The sequence below is a fragment of the Xiphias gladius genome, chromosome 6 (genome assembly GCF_016859285.1).
Source record: "Xiphias gladius isolate SHS-SW01 ecotype Sanya breed wild chromosome 6, ASM1685928v1, whole genome shotgun sequence".
NCBI lineage: Eukaryota > Metazoa > Chordata > Actinopteri > Istiophoriformes > Xiphiidae > Xiphias > Xiphias gladius.
The window spans coordinates 11,983,943-11,998,018 of NC_053405.1; the positions used below are offsets into that span (position 1 = coordinate 11,983,943).

At 39.2% G+C, this 14,076-nt stretch overlaps 1 protein-coding gene across 12 annotated transcripts in view; it reads left to right on the forward strand.

Moving 5' to 3' along the window:
- ptprsa (protein tyrosine phosphatase receptor type Sa) overlaps positions 1-14,076 on the forward strand; it is a 230,334-nt gene that overhangs the window by 34,237 nt on the left and 182,021 nt on the right. For 9 of the 12 annotated variants that reach the window (XM_040128913.1, XM_040128924.1, XM_040128921.1 and 6 more), the window contains 2 exons: positions 7,771-7,980; positions 8,463-8,553. The gene's annotated coding sequence lies outside the window, so the exon portion shown is untranslated. The remainder of the gene's footprint in view (positions 1-7,770; positions 7,981-8,462; positions 8,554-14,076) is intronic. The other 3 variants (XM_040128917.1, XM_040128914.1, XM_040128915.1) reach the window with 1 other exon arrangement.

Genomic DNA, 14,076 nt, shown 5'->3' on the forward strand with positions numbered 1-14,076 from the left:
GAAAAACCGCCCAGGGTTTTTAATTGAGCAGTGGCATGATAAAACGCCTTGGTTCACACTCCTCCTAGATTTTCACAGTCAGTGAAGAGTTTTGTATCTACTGTGACCATGACCAAACACTCAATCTTTTAATGTTGTCTTTCGTAAATAAAACCACAACTTAGACCTTCTAAACTACGGTCAAAATAATTTTCTAAAAATTTGTGCTATTGTGGCTCTTTGAGAAGAGTGCAACACTTAACAGATGGTTTAATTCCCTGTTTAGCTGGGGAGGGACATAATAATACAAAACAAAGGAAGGGTACAAGCAAGACAGGTAGACATTTCGTCATTTTGTTGGTCAGAATGCTGCCTGGAGTAGATTGGAATACATTTGAATAACTAAAGGAGGTTATTATCTAATGAATGTCTCATTATTTCTTTCTCAGAGCCCAAAGGTCCTTGACTGGTGCCTCCGTGCCTTTTTAAATGGCTTTGAATTCAAACAGTGATTTCTATGAGGTCGATTCTCATTTTTTACATTGGCCCTTTTTGGCTTGCAGTGTATTATCAGGTAGATACTTGTACAGGGAAACAACAACAGGAGAGCACACATAGGTGTTTACTGTTTCTTGAGACTTACGCATGTCCCGCTAAGAGAAGTGCTAATTCAATTGAAAATGAATAACATTGTTTTATTTGAAATAATCAGGGTTGATCATATGACCAAAAATTGTGAAAAAACATTTAAAAATGTATAATATCTATGTCAGATGAAAGAGTAGAGTGAAAAACCTCTTTTTCAACAATATTTACTCTTATTCTGTGGTTTCTCAAAATGTGTCCCAAGTTTATGTCAACACTGTCAGCTGTTTAAAAAATAGAAATCAGGCAAGCAAATGGTCAACTAAATTCCTGAGGACCCCCTTTCCACGCTCCATATCTGCTAACTGCAACAAGGTCAAACAAGCTCCTGTAAGTTTGCTATTTTTTCAATAATATTTACATATTTATTGATGTTGCTACTGTCACAACCATGATGTGTCAACAGCCTTTTTTTTTGTACTGAAATAATTATTTTAAATTAAGACATACATTCATGCATTTTAAGTAGAGGCCAGAGGCAGCTAGCAACAGAGGGAAAGCAAGATAGCTCCTATGCAACTCATGGATGCTTTTTAAAAAAAAAAAAAAAAAAGGTGTTTTTTGTCACCACCGTCAGACGTCAACATGCTCAGGTTTTCTGTCTGATGGTGGTGACACATAGTTTGAAAGTGTTGACTATTGAATGTATTGACAAAAATATCCAAATTATCCTCAATGGAGACTGGAATATAATTTATAATCACAATAAATAGTAATAAGGCTTGTGATGTTTCATAAACGTCTTTATTCATAATAGACACAATTTCCACTTTATTTCTTCCACACATAGGTCTACAATATTTCCTTACTATACAGTATAGTATAGTAAGGACTAAATGACTAAAACATAAATAAAATTAGTTGTACCATTTCATAATCATTTTATCAAATTTCAACAAATTAAACATAATTTAAACCATAGTAATTTCGTAAAATTTTATATTAATTCCTTTCGATTTCTGACCTTCGTTTCTGTATTTTAGGAAGTTATGGCTACGCAGTAGCTATCAGTGGAGGAGCGAAGGAGAAGAAACAGAGAACAGCAAAAAATAGCAGAGCGAGAAAACATATAGTGAGGCAGAGTTAAGTAGGAATACCTGAGAAAGGAAGAGCAAAGATGGAAGAAGAGAGCAGAGGATGGCAAGATAAAGACAAAATAAAATCAGTGATTTGGATGAAAGGGAAAAGAGGAGTAAGAGAAAGGTGTGGAAACGTAGATAGCAAGAGTCAGGAGAGTGTAAGAGAAAGGGCCCAGAACTAGTAGAGTCTCCCCCAGATAGTCCATTGGTTCAGACTATACAGGAGCCAGCTCGCAGTAGGCAGTCTATAGCAGGGTGAAAAAAAGAGAGAGATTGAGAGAAGATACTTGAGAGAGATAAAAGCTTTGAGAAATAACTTCAAGAGATATGAAAGGTAGGAACAAAGTGTAAAAGCGTTGGCGAAGAGAGCAAACTAGTAATAAAAAAAAAATGCAAAAATCACCAAGAAAAACAACAGATCAGATGCTACAAGGAAGCAAACTTAAAAAACCCTCCATCAAGAAAACCCTGCTCTTCCTAACGATCTCATTCAAGAATTTAATCAAAACAAAAATAATCGTCGCCCCACAAGTCTGCTCAAAAATCAAAGAACTTGACTTACAGGTGGGGTTCAAAAGCAGTATTACCTAACACACCAGCAGTTGGGGCTGACATACAGCACACTGTGAAGGAGAAGGGCCAAGCCCAGAAAAGGAGGGATTTTTGTTTCTTTTTAGTTCCTGGTGTATACCGTCAGGCAGAACTCTCTTTTTTTTAAATTAAATGCTCACAATTTGTTCTTCCAAAACAGTCAATTTATTAAAGTAATTGTCACTTTAAAATTGAAAATGTATTTTTTTTTTTATGTCCAAAATTGTTATGTTGTACATTAATGCTAATGATAAAAGTTGCATCATGTAAGAGTTTTTGAAGGAGCATTTAACAGCATATGTGTGTAGCTATGGTGCAGAGACAATGATTTAAAAGCTCTAAATCTAAAATCGTAGCATTAAAGCTGAGTCCTTACTGCAGTGGCCGGGTTCGAATCCAGCCTTTGGCCCTTTGCTGTATTTCATCCCCTCTCTCTCTCCTGCCTGTCCCCTTCTCTGTACTAAAAACACTATAAAATAAAGCAGAAAATGCCAAATAAATAAATAAATAAAGCTGAAAAAGCTATATAAGACTAAATAAATAGGAGTGAACTTTTTATTGTGTCTGAATGACAGGAAAAAATAATTTATGAAAAAATTACAAAATCAGGAGGTTGCACGGATATATTGCTTGCTGAGACCTTGTTTTATAGATGTATAAGTTTAAACTCTTAACATTTAATTTTTTTTCTTTTCAAAATTAAAACCTGTTTTATCCAATTTATCAAGAATCAATGTGTTGACAGCTACTGAAAGAATCGTGAAGAATTTTTTGTAAGACACATAGTAAATGTACCTCATAAAAGATAATACTATCACAATACTATCACAATCAAGGCAATAAAACCCAGTACACTGTATATTTAACAGGGTTGAGGTCAATTCATTTATGAATTCAATGCATTCCAAGTGCGTCTCTCTTGTGCACCGTTGAGGTCAGGAATCTTTGGTTCCTGAGAGAGAGAGGAATCCTCAGGGGTAGAGGAATAATCTGTCTGCTATTCGCTGTGTGATATGAATGAAATTGAAATTCATTTTATGCTATGTAGTATTATAATATGATATGAGCAAAGAGTTGTGCTTTTCTGAATATCTTTTAGGTAAATAAATGATGAAAAACTTGACATGTTTTAGAACGAGTGTATTCATTGCAACAACCTTTTGTGGCATGGGCAGACAGCGCATTTGTGTGCATATGTTGAGTTGTTGAGCAAAATGCAATGTGACTGCATGACATTGGCATACAAATGTGCATGCATTCACAGGTAAATGGTGTCATGGCAATGGCAACAAGTTTGTATTTTTCAGGAATGAAGAAATTATAGGGATCTTGCATTTCCATATCAGTTTCACATAAGTTCAGTCTAAGATCCAGTGTGTAAAACTCTTACAGTCCTGGTTGAAATTATTGGCACCCCTGAATTTTAAGTAAAGACTTTAGAACATCTTCAGAAATAAATACAAATTAACCAATTTTGTATAATCGGAATATTTAATAAAATGTCCAAAGTTACTGAACAACAACAACAAAGAAAATGCTTTCATATAGTGAAATAATAAATACGGACTAAAATGTATGCTTGACAACATTATTGGCACCCTTTTGATGAATTTAAATTAGTTCCTCAAACAAAATAAAAAACAATAAGACTCACCTGTGGTTAATTTTCAGTGTTCACATGACCTGAATTAACCAATGAAAGATGGTTTTACTGAATACAAAGGGGTTGATTTTTTTTCCAATTTCCTTTTTACAATGACGAAGACAAGAGAACTGTCTGAGAGCATAAGAAATGCTGTTATCAAAAAACAGTTTCACAGTCATAAAACTGTTAAGACGCGTCAAGGATGTGGCGCTAAGAAGAAATTCAATAAGAGAGGTCTGCGAAGGTTGGTGTTGATTGGGGGGGGGGGACACCACACAAGACATCTGAAGAGCTTCAGGCTGACCCCGAATAATCTGGAGTGGTGGCTTCAGCCTTTACCATATGCCGCACACTAAACCAAGTAGGGCTCCATTGGTGAAGCCCAAAGAAGAGACCACTGTTGAAAGAAAGGCACGGAAAGGCAAGACTAATGTCTGCAAAAAATTTTCAAAGATAAGCCACAGTCTTTCTGGGATAATGTTCTATGGACAGATGAAACCCAAGTAGAGCTCTTTGGGAATGCAGTGCATCAGTTTGTTTATAGGTGACGAAATAAAGCCCATAAGGAAAAGATGATCCTATCTAAAGTCAAACATGGTGGAGGTTCTATCAAGCTTTTGGGCTGCTTTCCTGCCTCTGATACTGGAGGCAATGAATGTTTCCAAGGAACAATGAAATCAGAAGATTACCAAGGCATTTTAGAGCGAAATGTGTTACCGAGTGTCAGAAAACCGGGTTGGAGGCAAAGGTCTTGGGTCTTTCAGCCGGAAACTGTCCCAAAGCAAACATCCAGTAGCACTGGATGTTTGTTGAAAAGGAAGAGATGGACTGTTTTAAACTGATGAACAATGATTCCTGACCTAAATCCCATTGAAAACCTTTGGAGAGAGCTGAAATCTGCCATTGCAAAATGCTGTCCTGCAAATTTAAAAGAGCTTGAACACATAGCAATGGAAGAGCAGCAGAAACTACCAGCAGACAGGCACATGAAGCTTCTAGATGGCTACAAGAAACACTTAGAGGCTTGCATTGTTGCCAAAGGTTCCGCAACCAATTATTAGTGCTTTGTTTTTTTTAATTATTTTGTTTAGTATCCTTGGACATTTTAATCGAAATATATGGAGTATACAAAATCGGTAAATTTGCATTTATTTCTGAAGATAACTTTTGTGTTATTACTCATTTGTAAGAGTAAGATAACTTTTGGGGTCAAACTCTTACAGCGTATGTGTGTGTCTTTTGCAAACTGCCAATTGCTCAGAACCTGTGTTGGTCACGTTTTCTGTGTACAGAACCAGCATCTAAATCAAATCTTTTTTACCCTCTGTCCTTTTGTTTCATCATTTCCCTTGACTTCCAGTCTCTCCTCTTCTCTTTTCCTCTGATCTTATTTCTTGACTTGTCATTTCCTCTCTATTCCAATCGCTCTTCCTCTTGGCTCGTTCTTTTCTCCCCTATGAACTACTTTTTTGTCTTTTCCTCTCAGCTCATCTTTATTTGTCCTCCTATTTCTTCCTCTCCCTTCCTTTCTTTCTTCTGTCTTTTCTCTTGACTTGTGTTCACCTGTTAATTCCTCACTGCTTTCCTCTCGCTCAACTTGTCCCCTTTTGACTCCTCCTCTTCTCCTCCTCTCCCATCTGGATTTATCTGCTCCTCCCCTGTCACCGTCTGCTCTTGTCACCCTAAACTCATCCTCCCCCTTCCTCTCATTTCTCTTCCTGCTTTTCTCCCCCAACAATCCCATCTTATTGATTAACTGAACTGCACATTTCTCCCCTCCTTTCTACTCACACTTTACCTGTGCTTCTCCTTCATACCCATTTCCCATTCTTCCCCTTTTCTCCTGTTACCCCCTCCCTTCTCTTCTTACTCTGTAGTGTAGATCTGGTTTTTAATTGATTTGGAGCATATCAGTCCCAATACCTGGAGAACAATGGAGAGTGAGGAGGTGGGTGGGTGAGGGTAAGGTAAGAACATGACAGGAGGCTGTCAGGTGCTACCATGGCAACATTTTTCATTCAAAGAGAAAAAAAACCTTTTCAATTGTTACATCAAGGTAGAAACTACCATGACATTTCATCATCAGAGTTTGAAGTAGCAGACCTGTTGATATGGCACAGAATAGGTCAGCGTTTTTTTTTTTTTTGTATTTTTTCATGTATATGCTAAGTGCATTTCAGTTCTCTGTACTTCTATTCTGAAAGTACCCAATGTGGTCACATTGCTGGAGAGAAAATACATAGACCCATCTCTGAGCATGCATGTTTTCATTTCCCAATTTACCATGCACCATGATGCTCAGCCATCTGTCCCAGCACGGTGACTAAACTCAATGCCAATATGTTGCAGGGTCATGAGAAAACGAACCGGAGCTGCTTTCCGTATGAGTGGACAAAGCATAACTTAACCAACCTTCCACAAAAAAAAAAAAAGCCCACACAGAGTTTGAGCATCGCACTTTCACCTGCATGCTATTGTGAGGACACCGGGGCAAGATTTACCCTATCTTAGATGTTGATTTATGACATGTTTTAGCTTCCGTGCTATTCAGCTAACCCTTCATTCCGGCTGATTAATAGCAACTCACCCAGCCAAGGGAGTGTCTCATGCGACGGAGGAAGCGGTAGTGCAACAGCGTGTGTGCAGTGAATAAATGCTGTACATTAAACAAATTCCCCTGCGCTCGTCTTGGCAGCCAGGCATGTGGGAGGAGGGAGAATTGCAGAATCGGCCTCACTTTTTTTTTTTTTCCTCCCTCTCTTACTGACATACACGCTCATGCATGGTCATGTGTGTAAACAGCCACACATACATTTACTTCAAAACAATTTTTTTTTTTCACAAAGTCACCCAACCAATGCTACTTGTTTTCAAATCCACCCAATGCCAAATGTTACACACACTCTTGTATACTTACAATACAATACCCACATACATACATACCCACACAAACACACAGTTTCATTGAGCTTCACTGGTACTGCATTTGCCCACATATGCACTCTGTAACATGTTCATAAACCCACTTTGGTTCACACACACAAACACACACACACATCCACTCCCTACTCTCGCCTAAGCTGCAGTCGGTGTACCAGGGGATCCCTCTGCAACCAGCCTGTTAGTTGACACTGATTGGCCGGTGAGGGCCGAGCTGCCCCCAGTTGCCTGTCAGAAGGATCATGTTGACCGTTGGCTGTTGAGGTAATAATGCCCATAGAGGATGCTGGGAGACTGTCTACAAGTGGGGACCAGTTCATGGGCCAAAGACGGAGGGAGAGGAGGAGAGAAGTCAATAACATCAGGCTGAGGAAAGATAGGACAGAAAGTTGTCTTATTTACTTCAACTTTTGCTATGACTATTAGAAACGAGTAATTTAATTTACGAAATGATTTTTACTTGAACATTACATATATGTATTTATTTAAGTGGAAGTTAAATTTTAGCGGCACACCCAGATGATGTTTATGTCCAGATTTTAATTACCCAAAGAAACAGAGCCTTTGACAGTAGCAGTGGTTAGCATAATTCAAAAATCAAATGCATGAAAACATATAGTAAGCCGTGTGAATAATGATATCATATTATGGGCATTGCATTTGCACTGGGTATGAGTATGTGTTCTTGTTACTTGCACTCTACCTGCATAGTTATTTGATACTGGTATGCAGAACTTGCATAAATATTGTGCTTTTACCTCCCTTTTCTCAACATGAACTTAGTACAAAAATCCAAAAAGTTATTTTGACAACACTATTACAACAGGCCATGTAGTGCATTTGGGGAAGCTTGTGCATTCCAGCAATGATATTCATATCGTTATCTTGTAGGAGACTCTGGACGCAGGGTAATGATGAGCTCCTCTGACCTTTCACTGGAGATAACCTTCCTTAGCTGCTCAGTGGAAACTCCTTAGGGTGGACTCATGGATGCCCACAGCTGCAGACCTGACTGAGAATACTGACTGAATTTTGAGAGAGGCTATGGTGCGGTAGACATGGCCTCCAGATGTACAGACACAGACACAAGCACATGTCCAGGTACAAGTACAAACACACAAAAATGCACACACACATTATTAGTGTACGCACACACAAATATAGAATCATCCCTCCACATACATGCAGCACATGGGTGAATATCTAAACAAGAATCAACCATGCTCATGCACACACCCACAAACATACATACATGCACCCACAGATTCAGACCAGGCTCATTAAAGATGTGAAGGAGAAAATGATCAAAAAAAGAGCCAGGAGGGATTTCATGCAGATTCACACTCCACCACTCTCAGGCAATCAGCGGCAAGCCTCCTCTTTGCCTGAGAACTGTCGTCCTGTGGTCACAAAGGGCGAGAGAGTGAGAGAGAGAGAGGAACTCATCTCCACATTTGTCGAATTCCCGCACCTACCACTTGAGGAGGCAGTTCATTTAGTAGTCCCTTTCATTAATGTTTCTCTTTCATTTTCACTCTTCTTCTCTTTTTCTCCCTCTCCCCCTTTTTCTATCTACTTTAAAGGTACGAGTGAGCAAGTAACAAGAAGAAGAAGAAGAAGCCGCTGGAGCAACTGAAGCTATGAAGCTAAAGAGGTTTTGAAAACAACCCAGCGGTAAGTGGGCCCCTAAATTTTTGCACAGTGCACCGCCATTTTAGGAGAGTAATTTTGATCTCCAGAAGGAGTCTCACGCCCTGCATAATGACTGATTTTATACTGTGGGGCACAAATTTGTGCTTTCTTAATCCTCGGGTCTGTCTGATTTTCAGTCCATCTATGTTCCTCCTACATTCGTCTCCTTTTCCTTCCCAACTCCACCTTTCCGACTTTCTATTTCTGCCTTTGGTTACAGATCCGTGATAGTCACAGTGTGAATAAGATTTTTCCAGCCATGTCCTTCTCATGTTTCACACCACTTCAGATTTCTTTTCATAGTTGTCTGAAGCCACTTTGTCCTTCTGCATTTGTACCTATATTTAGTACAGTTCTCACAGTTCTCATTCAAATCGGTCGTCCACTATCCAGAAGGTCGGTGGTTCAGTCCTCGGCTCCTTCAGCGCACATGCCGAAGTGTCTTTGGGCTAAATACTGAACCCCAAATTGCCTTCGATGTATTGTGTGTGTGTGTGTGTGTGTGTGTGTGTGTGTGTGTGTGTGTGTGTGTGTGTGTGTGTGTGTGTGTGTGTAAAAGCGCGGTTTGTAGAGAAAAAGCGGTGTGTGAATCGGTGAATGTGGCAGTAGTGTGAAGAGCTTTGAGTGGAGACTAGAAAAGTGCAATATAATTGCAGTCCATTTACAAATTCTTAAAATACACCTGTTTAGTTGTCATGATCTGAGCATCTTACCTCCTCCCCAATTGAGAAACTGATGAGTCCTATTTGTCTAATTAAAACATTTATGTTGTCACTAGTGGATGCTCACACAGTGCACAGGAAGAGAAAACTGTAGAGAAAAATACAAACTACATCCTAGGGCTTCACCAAGAAAAAGTTTGACATATTTGCCAATAGACTCCTCTGCTTAGTTGCTAAAGCCACTGCACTGAATTCATATTGTATGGTCTGTACATTTTGTGGGCACTCATGTAAATTATTTCGGATTAAGTTGTCCACAAAACAGTGTATAAGTTTACTGAAGTTGGGTTCAAAAGTGATACTGCAAGTCCAATGTCCTTATCTCCCCTTTTTAATGATCCCCATAACAAGACACATAGATGACACATCTGTCATCCTCCCCCATGTATTTCCATGCTCCCGATGCTAAACCCATCCACCGGTATTGACAGCTGAGCTGAGGCTGAGCGAGAGCTATCATCTACCTGTCACAGCAGGCTGGCAGTGAGGGGCTCCTCCTGTACATCTGCAGTTCTTTCTTTCAAAAAACCACATTGGTGGTTTTCAGATCTGGAAGCTCTCACACATCAGTCTAGATGTTTAATGTACACTGTCGCCTGATTTGTTCCAAGTTCATTTTCATATCACGCTCTCCACTGCCCACTGAGTGCAGAATTCATCATTAAAAAAAAGTTTCATTTCATCTTCTCTCTTTTGAAATTGATTTTATTTTTTTTTTTTCTATTTGCGTTTTACATCCTCTTGAGACTAGCAACGTTGTAAAATAACATCCTAGGCCTCCCTTAATTGAAATCAACTCCTGCTAGATCTGAAGCTCTCACACATCAGTCTAGACATGTAATATGTACACACTGTCGCCTTGTTTTCCAAGTTCATTCATCACCACACTCCACTATGGTGCATGCAGTGCAGAACAGATTTTTTTTTTTAAAATTCGCACGGTCTTTTTTTTTGAAATTGATTAACTAATTATTTTTCTATGCAGCGTTTTACATCCTCTTGAGACTAGCAACGTTGTAAAATAACATCCTAGGCCTCCCTTAATTGAAATCAACTCCTGCTTTTAATTCTAATTGTGTTATTTATTTATTTATTTATTTAACTTTGCTAGAATAATCTCAAGAGATTATTCTGGTAAAGTTAAGTTAAATAAAGTTAAGTTAAGTTAAGTTAAATAATCTTTCAGTCCAAAGTCCTGGATAATTTGACAATACGTTTAGCAAACACGCATGAAGAGGAGGCCAAAGAAAGCAAAAAACTAAGCGTTAAAAACAACAATATAGCAAAACCAATTAGCAAAACTAATAAGTCTTCTCTATTATTCATCTCATTCACTCAGTGATCTGACCGAGCCACAAGTCTCAGACTAGCTATATGCTCATGCTAAAACATTGACCAGTTTACCTCCAATCTCCAAAATGAGATGTACTGGAGAAACACACACAAAAACTTTCACAAAGCAATTGCTGGTTGCATTACATTATTCTCAAATATCAATAAATTTACAATATTTCTTACAATCTGGTAATATTTTACAGCATTTAATGGACTATTTTGATAACTAACAATAAACATCAGTATTTTTAATGTGCTTATTGTTTTTGGAATGTAACCCCACCATTTCTGTTGATGTTATAGTTATCTACTGTGTATCTATCCACCGTGTGTCTTTGTAAACTCATATTATGCATCCAGACATTACTGCATCAGGTTAAAATGAAATCTCTTGGCTGAGTTGTAAAATGTCCACAACTGTACAACTCCAGTCCAGTGGATAGTTAAATTCTGAGTTGAAATATCTACTGTACTTGACTCCACTGCCATTACATACACTGCACACCCCATCCTCATTTCTATACAGTCAATTGATTATTAGTGATGCTGGCGGAGCGGCAGATATACAGAAACTGTGGATGAGTGTGAGCAAATGGTAGTCAGAGCAGATGCCGGCTCTCCATGTACATGTGCTGCCTGCTTTTCGTCGCCTCGCCGCCGGGAGCCACCGGCCTCATATTAACAGCTGTATTTGGCATATTGAGCCTTAATGCGAGTGAGGCCTCAGTGACCTGCTTCATTTGACTGTAGGAATGGTGGACAGGGGCGAGATAGCACACCTGGACCCCCCACCATGGGCTCCACAAGCTGGAAACTGGGAGAGGGAGGACCATCCACATTAGATCCACTGATGGGGTTTATTGCCTAACTTTGAGTCATTTACACCTCAGTGAAGGAAATTTAGAGACATTTAAAACTTTTATTTTAAAACTCTTCTGTAAATATTTTTTTTATTACTTTACATATAAACATATAAAGTACAACCTTTTTAGTGGTTGGTCTCTTGAGTGATTTAAAAAATACTGACCAGCTCGTCATGGCTTGTCTTGTAGAGGTCAGGCAGCATCTATTCGAGGGGACATTGCCAATGTCTGTTTAAAACATATCAAAATCAACTATAATCTTGTAGTTAAGATGAGTCCAGTTCATTGCCTTGTGCATTGAAAAGTACAGAAATGCCTTCTGGTGCAATATAATATGTGTGCTCTGGCTTCACACACGGACAGTTTACCACCCAACCAACAATATAAGAGAGTTCAAATAAAAAACAAGTAGAAATAAACATCATAAATTAAAAAAGTGACACCAAATAATGGAATAAAGACACCACACATTAAAATGTCAGTTATGCCAATAATGACATTGAACCAGCACTGCACATTAATAACAATGGTGCATTACATTCTTGCATGCCTTACATGTTGATGAGTCTAACTGTCTGCAGATGTGTGGTGTGAGCCTTTATATGGTAGTAATGTGTCTCACATTATAATAATGTAAACAGATGATGGCCGGGATGTGTGTTATCACCGATATCCTCATCATATGTCTTAATGCAACAAGAGTATGTGTATGAAAAATGTGACAGTTTCCTGACAGCATCTAGAAACCAGGACAACAATTTTGTTGAGCTGCTTCATCTTTTGAAGACCAAACCCCACCATTAAGCCTCCAATCAGCAAACCGTCAGCAACTGATGTGTTAGATTGCACTTTACCAGCAGGTGTAATTTGCAAGTTTTCCTTTGCCAAAAGAAGAGATATCCACCTAAAGAGGAGAAAAGCATCTAGTTGAACAAGCTGCCATTGACTATAATGTTTAATGTTGTTTATCCCAACTAGTGATAAAAGTGTTTGGTTTTAAGGATGGCAATTCAGGTCAGTTTGTTGATTTGTCACTTGTTCAGTTGTTTGGTGCAAAACACTTCAGTCTGATTGAGTTAAAGTGGAAACATGGCCTTTAGGGGCCATTAGTGGGGCTTATAGATGCTTTCTTGATTTAAAATTGCACATTAGACACTTGACTTAATTGAATGTATAGAGTTTGAAATTTGAAACCCCATGGGATTTGTTCTTTGTTGGTTTACATGTTGTGTTGCAATTTTATCTTTTGATATTTCAGTTCCATGTTTATCTGTTGGTGCAGTGTCTCAGTTGTGCTGCTGATCCAGGTGCCTGCCTCTGCAGGACGACGGGGTGAGTTTCTTTGAGCATTCCTGACTTGGCCAAATCCCTAAGGCCTTTGCACCTGAATGAACAGGCTGCAGCAATTGTTGGCTGAGCTTTAAGGACAGTTTTTCTAAGGAAAAGAGAGGAGTAGCTCTTAAGTGGCTCCTAGGATGTTAGCAGCACAATTAAACAAAGCTCTGCTAATCTTTACAGCTGGCATCAAGAGGCACAGTGTGCTCGCAGAGCAGTGTTATCCGTAGCATGGCGCTGGGAGTCTGACAGGCTGGATAATGGCCCTGCAACCTGCCACCACCCTGATCACAGCAGTGCCTTCACTGCAGACTTACTGTACCAGCAAAAACTCTAATATACATCCTAAAGAGAGAAGAGAAAAAAAGCAATAAATTAGCATTATTCAATTATATACGCTCCAGTTATTTGTAGAGCCATTTAAAGAAATGTAAAGTGACCTCAAGTTTGGACATAATGAACTTGATTATTCCAGCGTATGTAATTTCATGGTATTTGGGAATGAAAGATGTTTTGCTTATTGCACTTTTCTGACAGTGATGATGGAAAGCCATGCAGTGTGATGCATTTTAAAAGTCCCCCTTTTTTGTTTTGTGTTATGCATCATAATGATAACTTTTTTTTTTCTTTGTAACTTGGAAATCATTCTTTTTAGCACTTGTTCAGTGCAGCCCAACCATCAATTCTGACAACCTGTTAAGTTGAGTTTCATTACCACCTGGGGGGCTTTGGTCGACCCCAAAGACACTCAAACCTTCAGCACTTAAATTCTCCCAGTAGTTTGCAAAACTTTAGGGACTTTCAGGGAAGCTGATGGATGAAAATATCCAACCTGCTGATGTGTCCTAATATAAAAGACTTGGATATATATTTTTAGGGTGGGGTGGAGAGATGCTATCTTAGCTCTATTAATGCAGTCATTGCTGTGTTGCCCCAGGCCGTATGGCCTAATCCAGAGGAGTGAGAGTGAATGGGACTGTGGCTCGGGCTTGCCAGACCTACTTAGGTTCTGGTTGAGAGCACAGTGCTGTGTGGGCGAATCTATTCTGTCCTGGGCAGGGCACAGCATAAACATTGCCCAGGGAACTCAGGCGGGCAGGCGGGCAGGCATGCAGGCAGTCAAGTGGACAAGAACAAAACTATAAGGATGGTTGGCTTTAATTTCCTTTTTACTGACTCCCCTCAACTGTCCAGGGCCTGAGAGCAAGAGAGGGGAAAGAGAGAGTAGAGTGTGTATGTGTATGTATGTG